Source organism: Ranitomeya imitator, chromosome 3, assembly GCF_032444005.1.
Source record: "Ranitomeya imitator isolate aRanImi1 chromosome 3, aRanImi1.pri, whole genome shotgun sequence".
NCBI classification, from domain to species: domain Eukaryota; kingdom Metazoa; phylum Chordata; class Amphibia; order Anura; family Dendrobatidae; genus Ranitomeya; species Ranitomeya imitator.
Window position 1 is genome coordinate 819,970,131 of NC_091284.1, and position 15,525 is coordinate 819,985,655.

The 15,525-nt window shown below is 44.9% G+C and overlaps 1 protein-coding gene across 1 annotated transcript in view; it reads right to left on the reverse strand.

Moving 5' to 3' along the window:
* Positions 1 to 6,388, reverse strand: part of CAPN5 (calpain 5) — a 92,016-nt gene extending 85,628 nt beyond the window's left edge. Inside the window, exon 1 of the mRNA XM_069759370.1 lies at positions 6,277 to 6,388. The gene's annotated coding sequence lies outside the window, so the exon portion shown is untranslated. The remainder of the gene's footprint in view (positions 1 to 6,276) is intronic.
* Between the last annotated feature and the right edge of the window lie 9,137 nt (positions 6,389 to 15,525).

The window sequence follows — 15,525 nt, forward strand, 5'->3', positions numbered from 1 at the left end:
TCATAAAAATGTTACTGAATGTAAGATAGCAAAGACTTTGAGGATCCCTCCATCTGCATGGCATAATATTGAAAGATCTGGAGAAATCCGTGTTCACAAGGGACAAAGCAGACTGTTAATATTGGAGGTTCCTGATCTCTGGGCCCTCAGGCGGCTCTACATTAATAATGGGCGGATTCAGTCATGCATGTCACTGTACGGGATCAAGAATGAATCCAGAAATCAATGTCTGTGAATACAGTTCTCCGTGCGATCCAAAAAAAAAAAAAAAATGAAAATTAAATTTCCATCATGTAAAAAAAGCAACAAAATATCATCGATCTAAAAAAATGGTGCCGTCTTCTCTGGGTCAAAGCTCATTCATAAGGGATGGAGGCAAAGTGGAAAACTGTTCTGTGGTCGAAAGAATCAATGTGAAATTCTTTTTGGACGCTGCGTCCTCGAGGAGAGGGGCCCGCCCGGCGCGTTATGGGGGCATTAATGCCTAGGGCAGGGGCAGTGCACACAAGAGGCGCCATCAATGTTGAGCATTATATAGAGGAGATAGTACAATGTATAAATAGAAAAATGTCCCAACGTTCATCTCCTGATCACTTTCCTGTGTGATAACATATGGAGATAAGAGATTTCCAGATCATTGCATTTTCATTTTCTTTACATTTTGCACAGTGCCCAACTTTTTTTGGAATTGGGGTGGACATGGGGTTGGAGGTTCTCCTCCCAGACACATCATCTACTGGGCAAACCTCATAAGTAACAGATGCCCAAGTGATGACATCACAAGTGTTTTGTAACTGGTGACATCAGAGGTGATAATTGAATGCAAATGAAGCAAAATTACTAGATCAAGATGTTGGCCGAGATTCAGCATCGTCTTTGTGCCCATTTCATCACTTGCAACTTTTTGAGCAATTGCACTCCAGTACCCTAAGGTAATAACTTTAAACTTTATTTTCAAGCATTTGGGAAAAAAAAGTGCAACTTCTTAAAAGGATTGTGCAAAAATAAACAGTAAAAAATGAAAAATAAAAAGCATTTTTCATAGGCGCAAAATGCAAGAACTTTGACAAATTTGGCGCTAAAAATGGCAATTCCAAAAAAATAAATGTCACTTATTAACAAAAAAAAATGAATACGGTGAATCGAAGCTTATGTACTTAATAGTAAAGGAATGGGTGATGTGAATATTGTAGGACAGGCCTGGAATGAATCTACAGAAATAGCAGAGAAACTTTATTTTTTGAGACAGCCTCGTCTAATACTCCAATCACATCCAAAGCAGCACCAAGGATGAGTTCACACTGCAGTGTTTGTTGGATCTATGCAAAATAACGTAGTGTTCAGTCTATTCTATACAGAGGCAGCGAAGAAACACTTATTTTTGGGACAGCCTCTGTGTGATGCATGTATAGGTGTATAAGAGAGGAATATACATCAGGAAGTCCTCCCGATAATCCGTGTGAACAGATCCAGGATTTCTTTATTGTGACGACATCTCATGCAGCCGGAGTGCAGATTTTGGCGACTTGTATGTAGGATGTCTTAAGATAAGTCACAGAAAGTAAATCCATCTACAAGGTCCCTGAACATTATAGTTTGGCTGTGGAACAGAATTGAAAACAGACCTCCGGGCACGGGAATTAAAGCGACTTTACACAGAGGGAGCAGCGTTACAATGTTCTCCTACAGGGAGAACACCCCAACAATGTGCGGATTAGTAACACAAAGCAGATGGGACCGGCCTGGGACTGTGTACACTGCACACACTGCAATCCTCAGAGTCAGTATTTGCACTAAGGGCAGAGACTCTGCATAGAAGAATAATCCTGAGTATAGTAAAGAAAGAAAAGATAAGCTGCAATGTAACCTTCCCGGGCATGTGCAAACCTCATCCCAGGGGAGGCCATGAGAACTGTGATACATATGTATCACAGAAACCCCTCCTGCCCTGATGGCTACATTCTACCTGACTGATACATTGTATCACTCTGAAGTCCAGGCTGGTGGTCCGTATTCTGTCTGGACAGGTCTCTCACTGTGCGTGGAAAGCGCCAACTCACCGGTAGTGAACAGATATGGAAAATGGTGAGAAATAAAACAATGTCGCAGAATGTTCGTTTCCTAAAGTTCTATAGAGTTGTACTTTATAGAAAGTACTAAAAAAACTCTTGTCCCGCATGCAAATGAATCCGGAAGTGTCCACTGGGCGTATCCTGGACTATCCAAGGGAACTGGTGATATGTAAAATAATGCTAGAAGTGTCCACTGGGCGTGGCTGAACTATCCAAGTGTCCTGGTGACATGCAAATGAATCCGGAAGTGTCCACTGGGCGTATCCTGGACTATCCAAGTGACCTGGTGATGTGTAAAATAATGCTAGAAGTGTCCACTGGGCGTGGCTGAACTATCCAAGTGTCCTGGTGACATGCAAATGAATCCGGAAGTGTCCACTGGGCGTATCCTGGACTATCCAAGTGACCTGGTGATGTGTAAAATAATGCTAGAAGTGTCCACTGGGCGTGGCTGAACTATCCAAGCGTCCTGGTGACATGCAAATGAATCCGGAAGTGTCCACTGGGCGTATCCTGGACTATCCAAGTGACCTGGTGATGTGTAAAATAATGCTAGAAGTGTCCACTGGGCGTGGCTGAACTTTCCAAGCGTCCTGGTGACATGCAAATGAATCCGGAAGTGTCCACTGGGCGTATCCTGGACTATCCAAGTGACCTGGTGATGTGTAAAATAATGCTAGAAGTGTCCACTGGGCGTGGCTGAACTATCTAAGTGTCCTGGTGACATGCAAATGATGCTTAAAGTGTCTTCTGGTCAAATCTGGACCATCTAATTGTCGTGATCATATGCAAATTAATGCTGAAGTGTTCCCTGAGCGTATCCGGATCATCTTGTTTTATCTGTCATCTGCAGCGCCAGCCACAGGCTGCACAGTGGAGCTTGGATGCGGCACATGCGCAGAGTAGTCACCAATTTGGTCTACACAGGCGCAGAACCAGGACATAGTGAGTACAGGACATGCGCACACTGATCACTCAAGTCAAGAACATTCTGTGCATGCACTGGTTTCAGTTAATTGTCGGACCAGGGATGGCTTAGACAAGAATGACGGTCCGGATACGCCCATTGGACACTTCAGGCTTCATTTGCATGAAACCAGGACACTTTGCCAGTCTGGTTACACCCAATGGACACTTGAGTCTTCATTTGCACAAAATGGTGGGAGGAATGATTTTAGGGGTTAATCCTGCTGACTGTTTCCCTTTAAACTGGAAGACCTTGCTCTGCATACACTTGCGATTCAGAAAGCTGGGAAGCAGTCAATATGGCCAACACTATAGATACGATAGAGGGTTTCACTTCTGAATGGCAAATTTAAAGGAGGACATAGCGCCTAACATGCTTGTTATTCAGGAGTCTGGAAAAGCTGGGTGCCGACCTCTAATAAAGGCGGCTAATTGGCTGTACGTTAGGAAGTTCTATTGGTTCCGGCTGTCGCTCCGTATCGGCGAGTGTCCGGATGACATATTACACAGATGTTATTATCGATCACTATGAGGAAACGCCGTGCCACGTAGAGGCTGCTGCGACGTAATAACCGCGCGCTATAATACACCACAAGATCGTCCCCCGATGCTCAGACATCTCCTCCGTTCAGGGTCTGTGGCTTTTCATTTCCTTGAAGTGACAGCTCCACTTCACTAAATGAGACAGGACGGAAAAAAACAAAATACTAAACGTGCCTGCATGACCCTGCCCATGGCATCACGTCCATTAAGGGAAAGCTCAGCAGCAAATGACCCGAACTAGCAGCGGCGCAGATCCTTGTAGATTACAAATGTGAAAGCCGCTCGTCAATACGCCACTCCTAGGCCGAGATATGACGACATGAAGTTATAGGCCAGAAGCCTGAGGCTGCACTACTGAGACAGACTCATGCCGGGCCCCTTCTGATATCTGTGAGGTCACGTACGAGTCAATAATCACTAATTACACCGATATTCACACACATCGCTCATTATTCCAGACAGGCGGAATGTAGATACTGCAGTAGTGCAGCCTCAGGCTTTGGGCCTGTAACTTCAAATAATTGTATCTCCGCCTAGAAAGAAGATATTAAACAGCGGTTTTCACCTTTTTTGTGTACACGAAGGGTCGATGTATACTGTGTTCTCTTTATATAGATACATGGCTCATTTTTTTTTAATACAAAATGACGAGCACATACTCCAAATGTGGGACGACCCTCGACCAATCAGCAAAACATACTCGATTGTTTTCGGTAAAATGCAATTTTTCGAATTATCGAAATGATCATATACGCACACCGCATGAAATGAACCACCAGGGGGCGACCCCCCAAAAAGCGGCCACACCTTACTGCAATGAGCCATCCAGATAAGGGCCGAGCGAGCGGCTGCTTAAGAGTTAATCTATAAAGTCAGCGTCTGTACTGTAATAAACATATAATGTACGTGGAACTCTGGCTATTATTACCAGGGGAGGTTTCCATCCATCAACAGTCCAAAAAAAGTGATTAACTTAAAAAAGGGTTAATTTATTGAATAGATGCTGGTTTCCTATAACTGTACTGTAATAACTATATAATATATAGCAGAGGTGCAGGCGTTATAATACACAGCTGTCGCTCCTATCCTTAATACCCAGCTGATGTGATCATTATAGAGGCCCTGGACTTTATAAAATAAAAAATAAATATTAAGGATCAAATCCATGCAGTCTATTAGTTTCTATACGTGAAACTGTAATAACTATATAATGTACAGCAAGCTCAGAATATCGTAATATACAGACCCTCGTACACAGAGCTGCTCCCATCTCTGACTGTGTGACCGGAGCACTGGGTCAGTAAAGAGGATCCCTGGCTGTATAATGGTTAACCCGCGAATAAAGTACTAATCTGTAATAACTATATAAACAGACCGGCGCTGGATTTTATAACGAGAGGTAATGTAATATAATGATCTGACCCGAGCGCAGAGCTCATTAGACCGGGCTTTGGCTCCGCAAATCGATTCATTTATATAGATGAACTGTAATAACCATATAGTGGACTGCTCTGGGGTCTTATAATAAGGGGAGCCCCTAATCTTATTATAGGGGGGGGGGGGTGATCTGAAAATTAATGTAACGTGATAGCTTTATAAACAGACAATGCTCCTGCTATAAGAAGAGACATCATACAAATATAAATAAATTACAAAAACAACCCATCAATATCCATCATCCCAGAGAACCCGGCTCTCTACAGATCAATCCATAAAATAAATCCCAGTCTCGCCGCCTGGTCTGTAATAACATTATAATAGTCACAGAGCTCGGCATATTATAAAAGAGGTGAGGGGGAGGCAATCCCTTCCCAGCAGGTCTCAAATCCAGCAGGGGGGCTCACCAGACCTACAAGGGTTAATCCATAGTGTCTATACATTGGCTGGTCTGTAATAACATTATAATAGACACTGTAATATGACAAGAGGTAGGGGAGGCAATCTCTCAAGACCATCGATCACCCTGCAGGGCTCCACAGATCAAGGCCATTGATCACCTGTGATGAGCACCGTGGACCTATAAGGGTTAATCCCTGGAGTCCACACATTGGCTGGTCTGTAATAACATTATAATAGACGAGCTCCGGTTATGATAAAGAAGAGGGGGGGGGGGATAATAGTACAGTCCCCATTATCCAGCCAGCCCACCTGTCCCTCTAAAGAAAAAAGGGTTAATCCATAAAGTCAACGCCTGTGCTGTAATAACTATATAATAGACCCCGGGACGCAAGAGTTAAACGCAACTTTCAGAGCCTGGTCTGTAATAACTTTATAACAGACACTGAATAAAGAAGTGTCGGAGGAGGTGGGGGGCAATAGTAAAGCAACCATTACGTAGGACCACCCTGGTTTCCCAAAAATGGACTTAATCCATGAAGTGTAATAACATTATAATCGGCACTGTGAGGTGCTGGGGGTCCTAATACAGAGGGACCCCCTTAGTGATAGATCCCAGCACCGGCCACTCTGCATACAGCGGGCTCTGGCTATAGAAGAGTTAATAGTCTGGAGTGTAATAACGATATAACAGTCTCTGCGCCCCACATGGTGCAGCAGCGCCCCCAGATCACTCCACAGGTCCACCTGGAAGGGGTTAATAGCGAGCACTCCTTCCGCCTGGTGTGTAATAATAAGCGTATAATGGCCGGGGAGCTGTGCAGCCCGCGGTCCGTACCGCCCGCGGTCTGTGTCTCACCTGTCCCGGGGGGATGAGCAGCTGCCGGTCCCTTCTCTCCGGGAGACGCCAATCACAGCGGCGACTGCAGCGCAGGACTGCAACTCTCTACTAGGGGGCGGGGCTTCATGAGGGCAGGGAGGGGACGGAGGGCGTGGCCGCCGCAAAGCACCACGGGGAATGTAGTTTTTACCTAGCGGGCGCCATGTCTGTGGTGAAAGAGTGATTCCTTCTCTGACAGGAAAATATGTGATTTATCAATAAATGACAATTTTTATGAAGTGAATATGCACTTATTCTAGCTAAATGTGAATTTTAAATAAAAATAAATAATGTAATTGCACGTGTAACTTTTGAATTAGCCTTTTATTTTTTTTTTCGGGGGAGGGGGGGGGGGCGCAATATGAAAAGATGGCGCACATTATTTCCCTAAAACAAAAACACTTTTTTTTTTTTTTTCTATTTCCACCTGACCGACAGGGATTATTGTTGAGCATAGAAGGCCGTCATCGCGGGCTTGTCACCATGAATGTGTTTTTGCCACAATTTTTGAGGCGATTATTAGAAAAATAATATCATAATTAAGGGTAGTTTCATACCGTACAGGTTTGACGCCAGTGTGTGAGGGAGAATTATCCCATCACATTCTCCAAACGGCGTCCATACACGCCGAACGGACGCAAAAAAAAAAAAGATACGGTCTTCAAAAGGGCGCACACGGTTCATAAATCGAAAAAAAAAAGGGTAAGATTGTGGAAAAAAAAAATTCAGGAGCAGACAAAATCTTTCCATAAGGGGAATGGAGCACATTTTTACTAAAATTTTGCGATATTTTCTTAAGTTAAAATTGATAAATTAGTGACACAAAATCTAGAAAATGCAAACTTTGTCCAAAACGGCGTACATAAAAAAAACAACAGGCAAATGATAAAAAAAAAGTAAAAAAAAAAAAAAAGACATAAATTGTAAAACTAACCCATGCCCTAAAACTAACCCAAGCCCTAATGGTATCCCTGACTGTAACACTAACTCAAGCTCTAATGCTAGCCCATGTCCTCACTCTGACCCAAACACTAACCATATCCTAATACTAACCTGAATTCTAACCTAAGCCCTAATGCCAACCCATACCCCAACTCTAACCTAGCTAACAAACCCTAATGCTAATCCTAAGGCCGGGGTCACACTAGACCGTAATACGGCCTAGTGCAATGCGATAAAAAAAAATCACATTACACTCGGACCAATGTTACCATATGGGGCCGCTCCCACCAGCCGACTTTTTGTCGGCCGTTTTCCTCGGTCCGAGACAATCGCAGCATGCGGCGATTGTCTCGGACCGAGGAAAACTCTCGGCTGACTCGCACCCATATAAGCCTATGGGTGCGAGTGAGACAGCGCACACCACTGGGATATCATCCGAGTGATGTGCGCTATAAGCGGACCCCAGCAATGGAGGAGATGGAGAAATTCATTTCTCCGCCTCCTCCGCAGCTGTGCTCCGATCCTCCCAGTGCGAGAGAATCGGAGCACAGACGCATGACACTCGGCTCCTGCTCTGCTGCGAGGAGCAGAGTGTCATTAGCATCTCGCATCGGATGCAATACGCTAGTGTGACACCGGCCTTACTGTAACACTAACCCTAAGCCAAACCCTAATGTTATTCCTAACCCTAAACCAAGCCCAGGGCCGGCGTTAGGGGCAGGCAGACCAGGCAGCTGCCTGGAGCCCCAGCTCCCCCAGGGGCCCCCAGCTAGCGGCAAGTCACGCAGCCGCTATGGGGCCCCTGGGAGGCAGGGGGGCCCGCCTGCCGCCAGCTCCCCCCGTCGCATTGAACTATGCCGGCTTCTGCCGGTACAGTTCAAAGCAATGATGGAGGAGAGAGCGTCACCTGACGCTCCCTCTCCCATCCTTCCCCGCTCTGCCTCTGACACTGCGGGTGCGCGTCATCGCGCACTCACTGTGTGCCAAGTAGTGCAGCTGCAGCCGCCGACACAGGAGCAGCGCGGGCTCGAGGAGAGGAGCTTGTGTTATTTTATTTATTTATTTTTTAACTGGACTGTGCGGCCATTCTCGGGAGGAGGGGAGGGCAGGGGGGATGTGGGCTGTGCTGTACACTACTGTGTGGGCTGTGCTGTACACTACTGTGTGGGCAGTGCTGTACACTACTGTGTGGGCAGTGCTGTACACTACTGTGTGGGCAGTGCTGTACACTACTGTGTGGGCTGTGTTGTACACTACTGTGTGGGCTGTGCTGTACACTACTGTGTGGGCAGTGCTGTACACTACTGTGTGGGCAGTGCTGTACACTACTGTGTGGGCAGTGCTGTACACTACTGTGTGGGCAGTGCTGTACACTACTGTGTGGGCTGTGCTATATACTATGTGGGTATATTATATTCTATGGGGGAGGCTGTGTTATATACTATGTGGCTGTGTTATATATTTGGGGGGTACATTATATTCTATGGAGGAGGCTGTTATATACTATGGGGGGCTGCATTATATTCTGTGGGGGGCTTTATTAGATTTTATGAGGGATGATTGTATCATACTCTTTGATGGGGCTGCATTATATTCTGTGGGGAGGTGGGCTGTATTATATCCTGTTCGGGGCTACATTATATTCTATGGGGGGGCTGTATTATATTTATATTCTGAGGGGTGATTGCATCATACTCTATGAGGGGGCTACATTATACTATATGGGGGGGTCTGCATTATATTCTATGGGGAGGTTACATTATACTCGGTGGTGGCTGCATTATACTATATGTGGGCTGAATTATACTGTATTGGGGACTATGGGGAATACGTTATACTATATGAAGAAGTATGGGGTGCATTATACTATGGGAAGTGATTTGTACTACATGGATGACTATGGCGGTGCATTATACTATATGGAGCCCTGTGAAGAGTGTATTATGCTATATGGAGGACTGAGCAGTGTATTTTAATACATGGAGGACTATGAGGAGTGTATTATACTATATGGAGGACTATAGGAAGTGTATAATACTATATGGAGGACTATGAGGAGTGTATTATACTATATGGAGGACTATGAGGAGTGTATTATACTACCGGTATATGGAGAACTATGGTGCACATTATATTATATGGAGGACTATGGGGTGTGCATTTTACAATATGGAGGACTGTGGTGCACATTATAATATATGGAGGAGTATGGGGTGTATTATTCTAAACAAGCAAAATGCTGCATATTCATTGGGTGATTGGATTGTTTATGCCGGAATAAAAATCCTTGTTCTCAGCAGCACATCGCTGGTGTAAACTGTAGATGTGCTGCTGATAAATGGTAGTTACTTACCGATAACGGTATTTCTCTGATCCCATGATGGCACCACGGAGAGAGGGGTCCGCCCCCAGGGACAGGAAACCTACAGGTGAAAAAGGGCGTACCTCTCTCCTACATCAGTTGGATTACAGAGCCTTATACAGAACTTCAGCTGCAACTCAATATTTGCACAAATTAAACTTAACCTATTTAAAGGGACACTGTCACCTGGATTTGGAGGGAACAATCTTCAGCCATGGAGGCGGGGTTTTTGGGTTTTTGATTCACCCTTTCCTTACCCGCTGGCTGCATGCTGGCTGCAATATTGGATTGAAGTTCATTCTCTGTCCTCCATAGTACACGCCTGCGCAAGGCAAGATTGCATTATTTTTTCCCAGGCTGGAAGAAACTCGGCTAGTCTCCCTCCGACCCGGGGAGTACCTTCATTGTGATTTTTTATTATCCGGAGGAGGGGGGGGGGTTGTTGAACAAGAAGCCTCTGTTTTTGTTCCTTCTGTCTTCCCATCCGTGTTTATTCCCTTTTGGGGGTCTTCTCCGCATGAATTTTCTGTTCCGAAAGGAACGCCTATAAGACTGGTTGGGAAACCCGGGGAAAGATTTCTTCTTATCCCCCGCTTTGTCAAGGATGTCGTCCAATGTTGACCCAAACAGAAATTCACCTTCGCAAGGTATTGAGCATAATTTGGTCTCCGTTTGCAAGTCCCCCGGCCAGCACTTTAGGCACAGGGCACGTCTTGCGGCGCTTGAGAAGGAGGCCGACCTGGCTGCTAATCTCGCCGAATCCACCGATGCGTCGGCCAAGAAGGCTGCCGCCCCTTTCATCATGGACACTGACTTTTGGATTGTCTCTCTTGAGACTTTCCCCTTTAATTGGGAATCCAAGTGCTCGAGCCATACCATTAAGGCGCGGGCCGTACAAGTGGCTGCGATGTCTGGTTTTAAGCTACGTTCACACTAGCGTTGTGCGCCGCTGCGTCGGCGACGCAACGCACAACGCACGCAAAAACGCGGCAAAACGCACGCAAAAACGCTGCGTTTTGCGACACATGCGTAGTTTTTTGCCGAAAATCGGACGCAAGAAAAATGCAACTTGTTGCGTTTTCTTGGTCCGACGCTTGCGGCAAAAAAGACGCATGCGTCGCACAACGCAACAAACAAAAACGCATGCGTCCCCCATGTTAACCCCTTTACCCCCAAGGGTGGTTTGCACGTTAATGACCGGGCCAATTTTTACAATTCTGACCACTGTCCCTTTGTGAGGTTATAACTCTGGAACGCTTCAACGGATCCCAGTGATTCTGACCCTGTTTTCTCGTGACATATTGTACTTCATGACAATGGTAAAAATTCTTTGACAGTACCTGCATTTATTTGTGAAAAAAACGGAAATTTGGCGAAAATTATGAAAATTTCGCAATTTTCCAACTTTGAATTTTTATGCAATTAAATCACAGAGATATGTCACACAAAATACTTAATAAGTAACATTTTCCACATGTCTACTTTACATCAGCACAATTTTGGAACCAAAATTTTTTTTTGTTAGGGAGTTATAAGGGTTAAAAGTTGACCAGCAATTTCTCATTTCTACAACACCATTTTATTTTAGGGACCACATCTCATTTGAAGTCATTTTGAGGGGTCTATATGATAGAAAATACCCAAGTGTGACACCATTCTAAAAACTACACCCCTCAAGGTGCTCAAAACCATATTCAAGAAGTTTATTAACCCTTCTGGTGCTTCACAGGAATTTTTTGAATGTTTAAATAAAAATGAACATTTAACTTTTTTTCACAAAAAATTTAATTCAGCTCCAATTTGTTTAATTTTACCAAGGGTAACAGGAGAAAATAGACCCCAAACATTGTTGTACAATTTGTCCTGAGCACGACAATACCCCATATGTGGGGGTAAACCACTGTTTGGGCGCATGGCAGAGCTCGGAAGCGAAGAAGCGCCATTTCACTTTTCAATGCAAAATTGACTGGAATTGAGATGGGACGCCATGTTTCGTTTGGAGAGCCCCTGATGTGCCTAAACATTGAAACCCCCCACAAGTGACACCATTTTGGAAAGTAGACCCCTTAAGGAACTTATCTAGATGTGTGGTGAGCACTTTGACCCACCAAGTGCTTCACAGAAGTTTATAATGCAGAGCCGTAAAAATAAAACAAAAAATTTTTCCCACAAAAATTATTTTTTTAGCCCCCAGTTTTGTATTTTCCCGAGGGTAACAGGAGAAAGTGGACCCCAAAATTTGTTGCCCAATTTGTCCTGAGTGCGATGATACACCATATGTGGTGGGAACCACTGTTTGGGCGCATGGGAGGGTTCGGAAGGGAAGGAGTGCCATTTGAATGCAGACTTAGATGGATTGGTCTGCATGTGTCACATTGCGTTTGCAGAGCCCCTAATGTACCTAAACAGTAGAAACCCCCACAAGTGACACAATTTTGGAAAGTAGACCCCCTAAGGAACTTATCTACATGTGTGGTGAGCACTTTGACCCACCAAGGGCTTCACAGAAGTTGATAATGGAGAGCCGTAAAAATAAAACAAAAATTTTTTCCCACAAAAATTATTTTTTAGCCCCCAGTTTTGTATTTTCCCGAGGGTAAGAGGAGAAATTGGACCCCAAAATTTGTTGTCCAATTTGTCCTGAGTACGCTGATACCCCATATGTTGGGGGGAACCACCGTTTGGGCGCATGGGAGGGCTCGGAAGGGAAGGAGTGCCATTTGGAATGCAGACTTAGATGGAATGGTCTGCAGGCGTCACATTGCGTTTGCAGAACCCCTAATGTACCTAAACAGTAGAAATCCCCCACAAGTGACCCCATATTGGAAACTAGACCCCCCAAGGAACTTATCTAGATGTGTTGTGAGAACTTTGAACCCCCAAGTGTTTCACTACAGTTTATAACGCAGAGCCGTGAAAATAAAAAATCTTTTTTTTTCCCACAAAAATTATTTTTTAGCCCCCAGTTTTGTATTTTCCCAAGGGTAACAGGAGAAATTGGACCCCAAAAGTTGTTGTCCTATTTGTCCTGAGTACGCTGATACCCCATATGTTGGGGTAAACCCCTGTTTGGGCACACGGGAGAGCTCGGAAGGGAAGGAGCACTGTTTTACTTTTTCAACGCAGAATTGGCTGGAATTGAGATCGGACGCCATGTCGCGTTTGGAGAGCCCCTGATGTGCCTAAACAGTGGAAACCCCCCAATTATAACTGAAGCCCTAATCCAAACACACTCCTAACCCTAATCCTAACAGTAACCCTAACCACACCTCTAACCCTGACACACACCTAACCCTAATCCCAACCCTATTCCCAACTGTAAATGTAATCTAAACCCTAACCGTAACTTTAGCCCCAACCCTAACTGTAGCCTTAACCCTAGCCCCAACCCAAACTTTAGCCCCAACCCAAACTGTAGCCCTAACCCTAGCCCTAACCATAGCCCTAACCCTAACTTTAGCCCCAACCCTAACTGTAGCCTTAACCCTAGCCCTAACCATAGCCCTAACCCTAGCCCTAACCCTAGCCCTAGCCCTAACACTAGCCCTAACCCTAACCCTAACCCTAGCCCTAACCCTAGCCCTAACCCTAACCCTAGCCCAAACCCTAACCCTAGCCCTAACCCTAGCCCTAACCCTAGCCCTAGCCCTAACCCTAGCCCTAATGGAAAAATGGAAATAAATACATTTTTTTAATTTTTCCCTAACTAAGGGGGTGATGAAGGGGGGTTTGATTTACTTTTATAGCGGGTTTTTTAGCGGATTTTTATGATTGGCAGCCGTCACACACTGAAAGACGCTTTTTATTGCAAAAAATATTTTTTGCGTTACCACATTTTGAGAGCTATAATTTTTCCATATTTGAGTCCACAGAGTCATGTGAGGTCTTGTTTTTTGCGGGACGAGTTGACGTTTTTATTGGTAACATTTTCGGGCACGTTACATTTTTTGATCGCTTTTTATTCCGATTTTTGCGAGGCAGAATGACCAAAAACCAGCTATTCATGAATTTCTTTTGGGGGAGGCGTTTATACCGTTCCGCGTTTGGTAAAATTGATAAAGCAGTTTTATTCTTCGGGTCAGTACGATTACAGCAACACCTCATTTATATCATTTTTTAATGTTTTGGCGCTTTTATACGATAAAAACTATTTTATAGAAAAAATAATTATTTTTGCATCGCTTTAGTCTCAGGACTATAACTTTTTTTTTTTTTGCTGATGATGCTGTATGGCGGCTCGTTTTTTGCGGGACAAGATGACGCTTTCAGCGGTATCATGGTTATTTATATCTGTCTTTTTGATCGCGTGTTATTCCACTTTTTGTTCGGCGGTATGATAATAAAGCGTTGTTTTTTGCCTCGTTTTTTTTTATTTTTCTTACGGTGTTTACTGAAGGGGTTAACTAGTGGGCCAGTTTTATAGGATGGGCCGTTACGGACGCGGCGGTACTAAATATGTGTACTTTTATTGTTTTTTTTTTTTTAATTTAGATAAAGAAATATATTTAGGGGAATAATATTTTTTTTTTTTCCTTATTTAGGAATATTTTTTTTAATTTTTTTTTACACATTTTGAAATATTTTTTTTTACTTTTTTACATTGTCCCAGGGGGGGACATCACAGATCAGTGATCTGACAGTGTGCACAGCACTCTGTCAGGTCACCGATCTGATAGCAGTGCAGGCTGTTTCACAGTGCCTGCTCTGAGCAGGCTTCTGTGAAGCCACCTCCCTCCCTGCAGGACCCGGATCCGCGGCCATCTTGGATCCGGGGCTGGAGGAAGCAGGGAGGGAGGTGAGACCCTCGCAGCAACGCGATCACATCGCGTTGCTGCGGGGGGCTCAGGGAAGCCTCCCTGCACCGCCGGCACATCGCGATCATCTTTGATCGCGGTGTGCCAGGGGTTAATGTGCCGGGGGCGGTCCGTGACCGCTCCTGGCACATAGTGCCGGATGTCAGCTGCGATAAACAGCTGACACCCGGCCGCGATCGGGGGGAGCGCCGCCGATCGTGCTGGACGTACTATCCCGTCCGTGGTCATGGGGACCCACCCCACCTCGACGGGATAGTACATCCCATGTCAGAAAGGGATTAAATATAGGGGCGCATGACGCGTGCGTCGCCCGACGCTATCCCGACGCACACTAGCATAATGCTAGTGTGAACGTTACCTTAGACCACCTCCTGCTGCTTCCCAGGAGTTTTTTAAGAAAGGGTCAGCTTTTTTGTCCATCGGGTCCTTTAGGGTACCCATGTCCTCGAAGGGCAGGGCGAATTTTTTAGAGGCCTTTGCTATGGCCACATCCAATTTTGGTGCTTTGGAGAGGAGTCAAGAGAACTTTTTTGTCCGTTTTTTTCCATTCTTTTTTGATCAAATAGTGAATTTTTTCATTTATCGGGAATACTCTTCTTTTCTTTTGTTCCAATCCACTGAACATTATATCCTGTGCTGTTCTCTTAGGACGTTCATCTACCAGGCCCATGGTCGTTCTGATGGCCTTTATCAGTGCATCTGTCTCTTCGATAGGGAAACAACTGCGTCCCCCCCTCTGAGGATAGCGAAGAGGTCTCGGATGCTGAAGAGTCACTAGAATCAGATGTTTCACTCTATGACTCGTCTATACTAGATTCGGGAGACTTGTGGCTTGATCTGCGTTTTTTCTTTGAAGTTTTAATACCTTTGAGGGCACTTTCCACCTGACTTTTTATTAATGATTTTAGGTCTGAGGCGAACGTCGGAGATTCCTCCTGAATGGTTTTCTCTATGCAAGAGCCGCATAGCTTTTTCTCCCAGGAGGAAGGTAGTTCTTCTAAACATATAGCACCCACTTTGTGCTTTGATTTGCCTGTACATTTTCTTCCCGTCTCTGGCCTGGGGACTACATCCACTGGATTTGTCACCGGTCGCGTAGTTTTTTCAGAG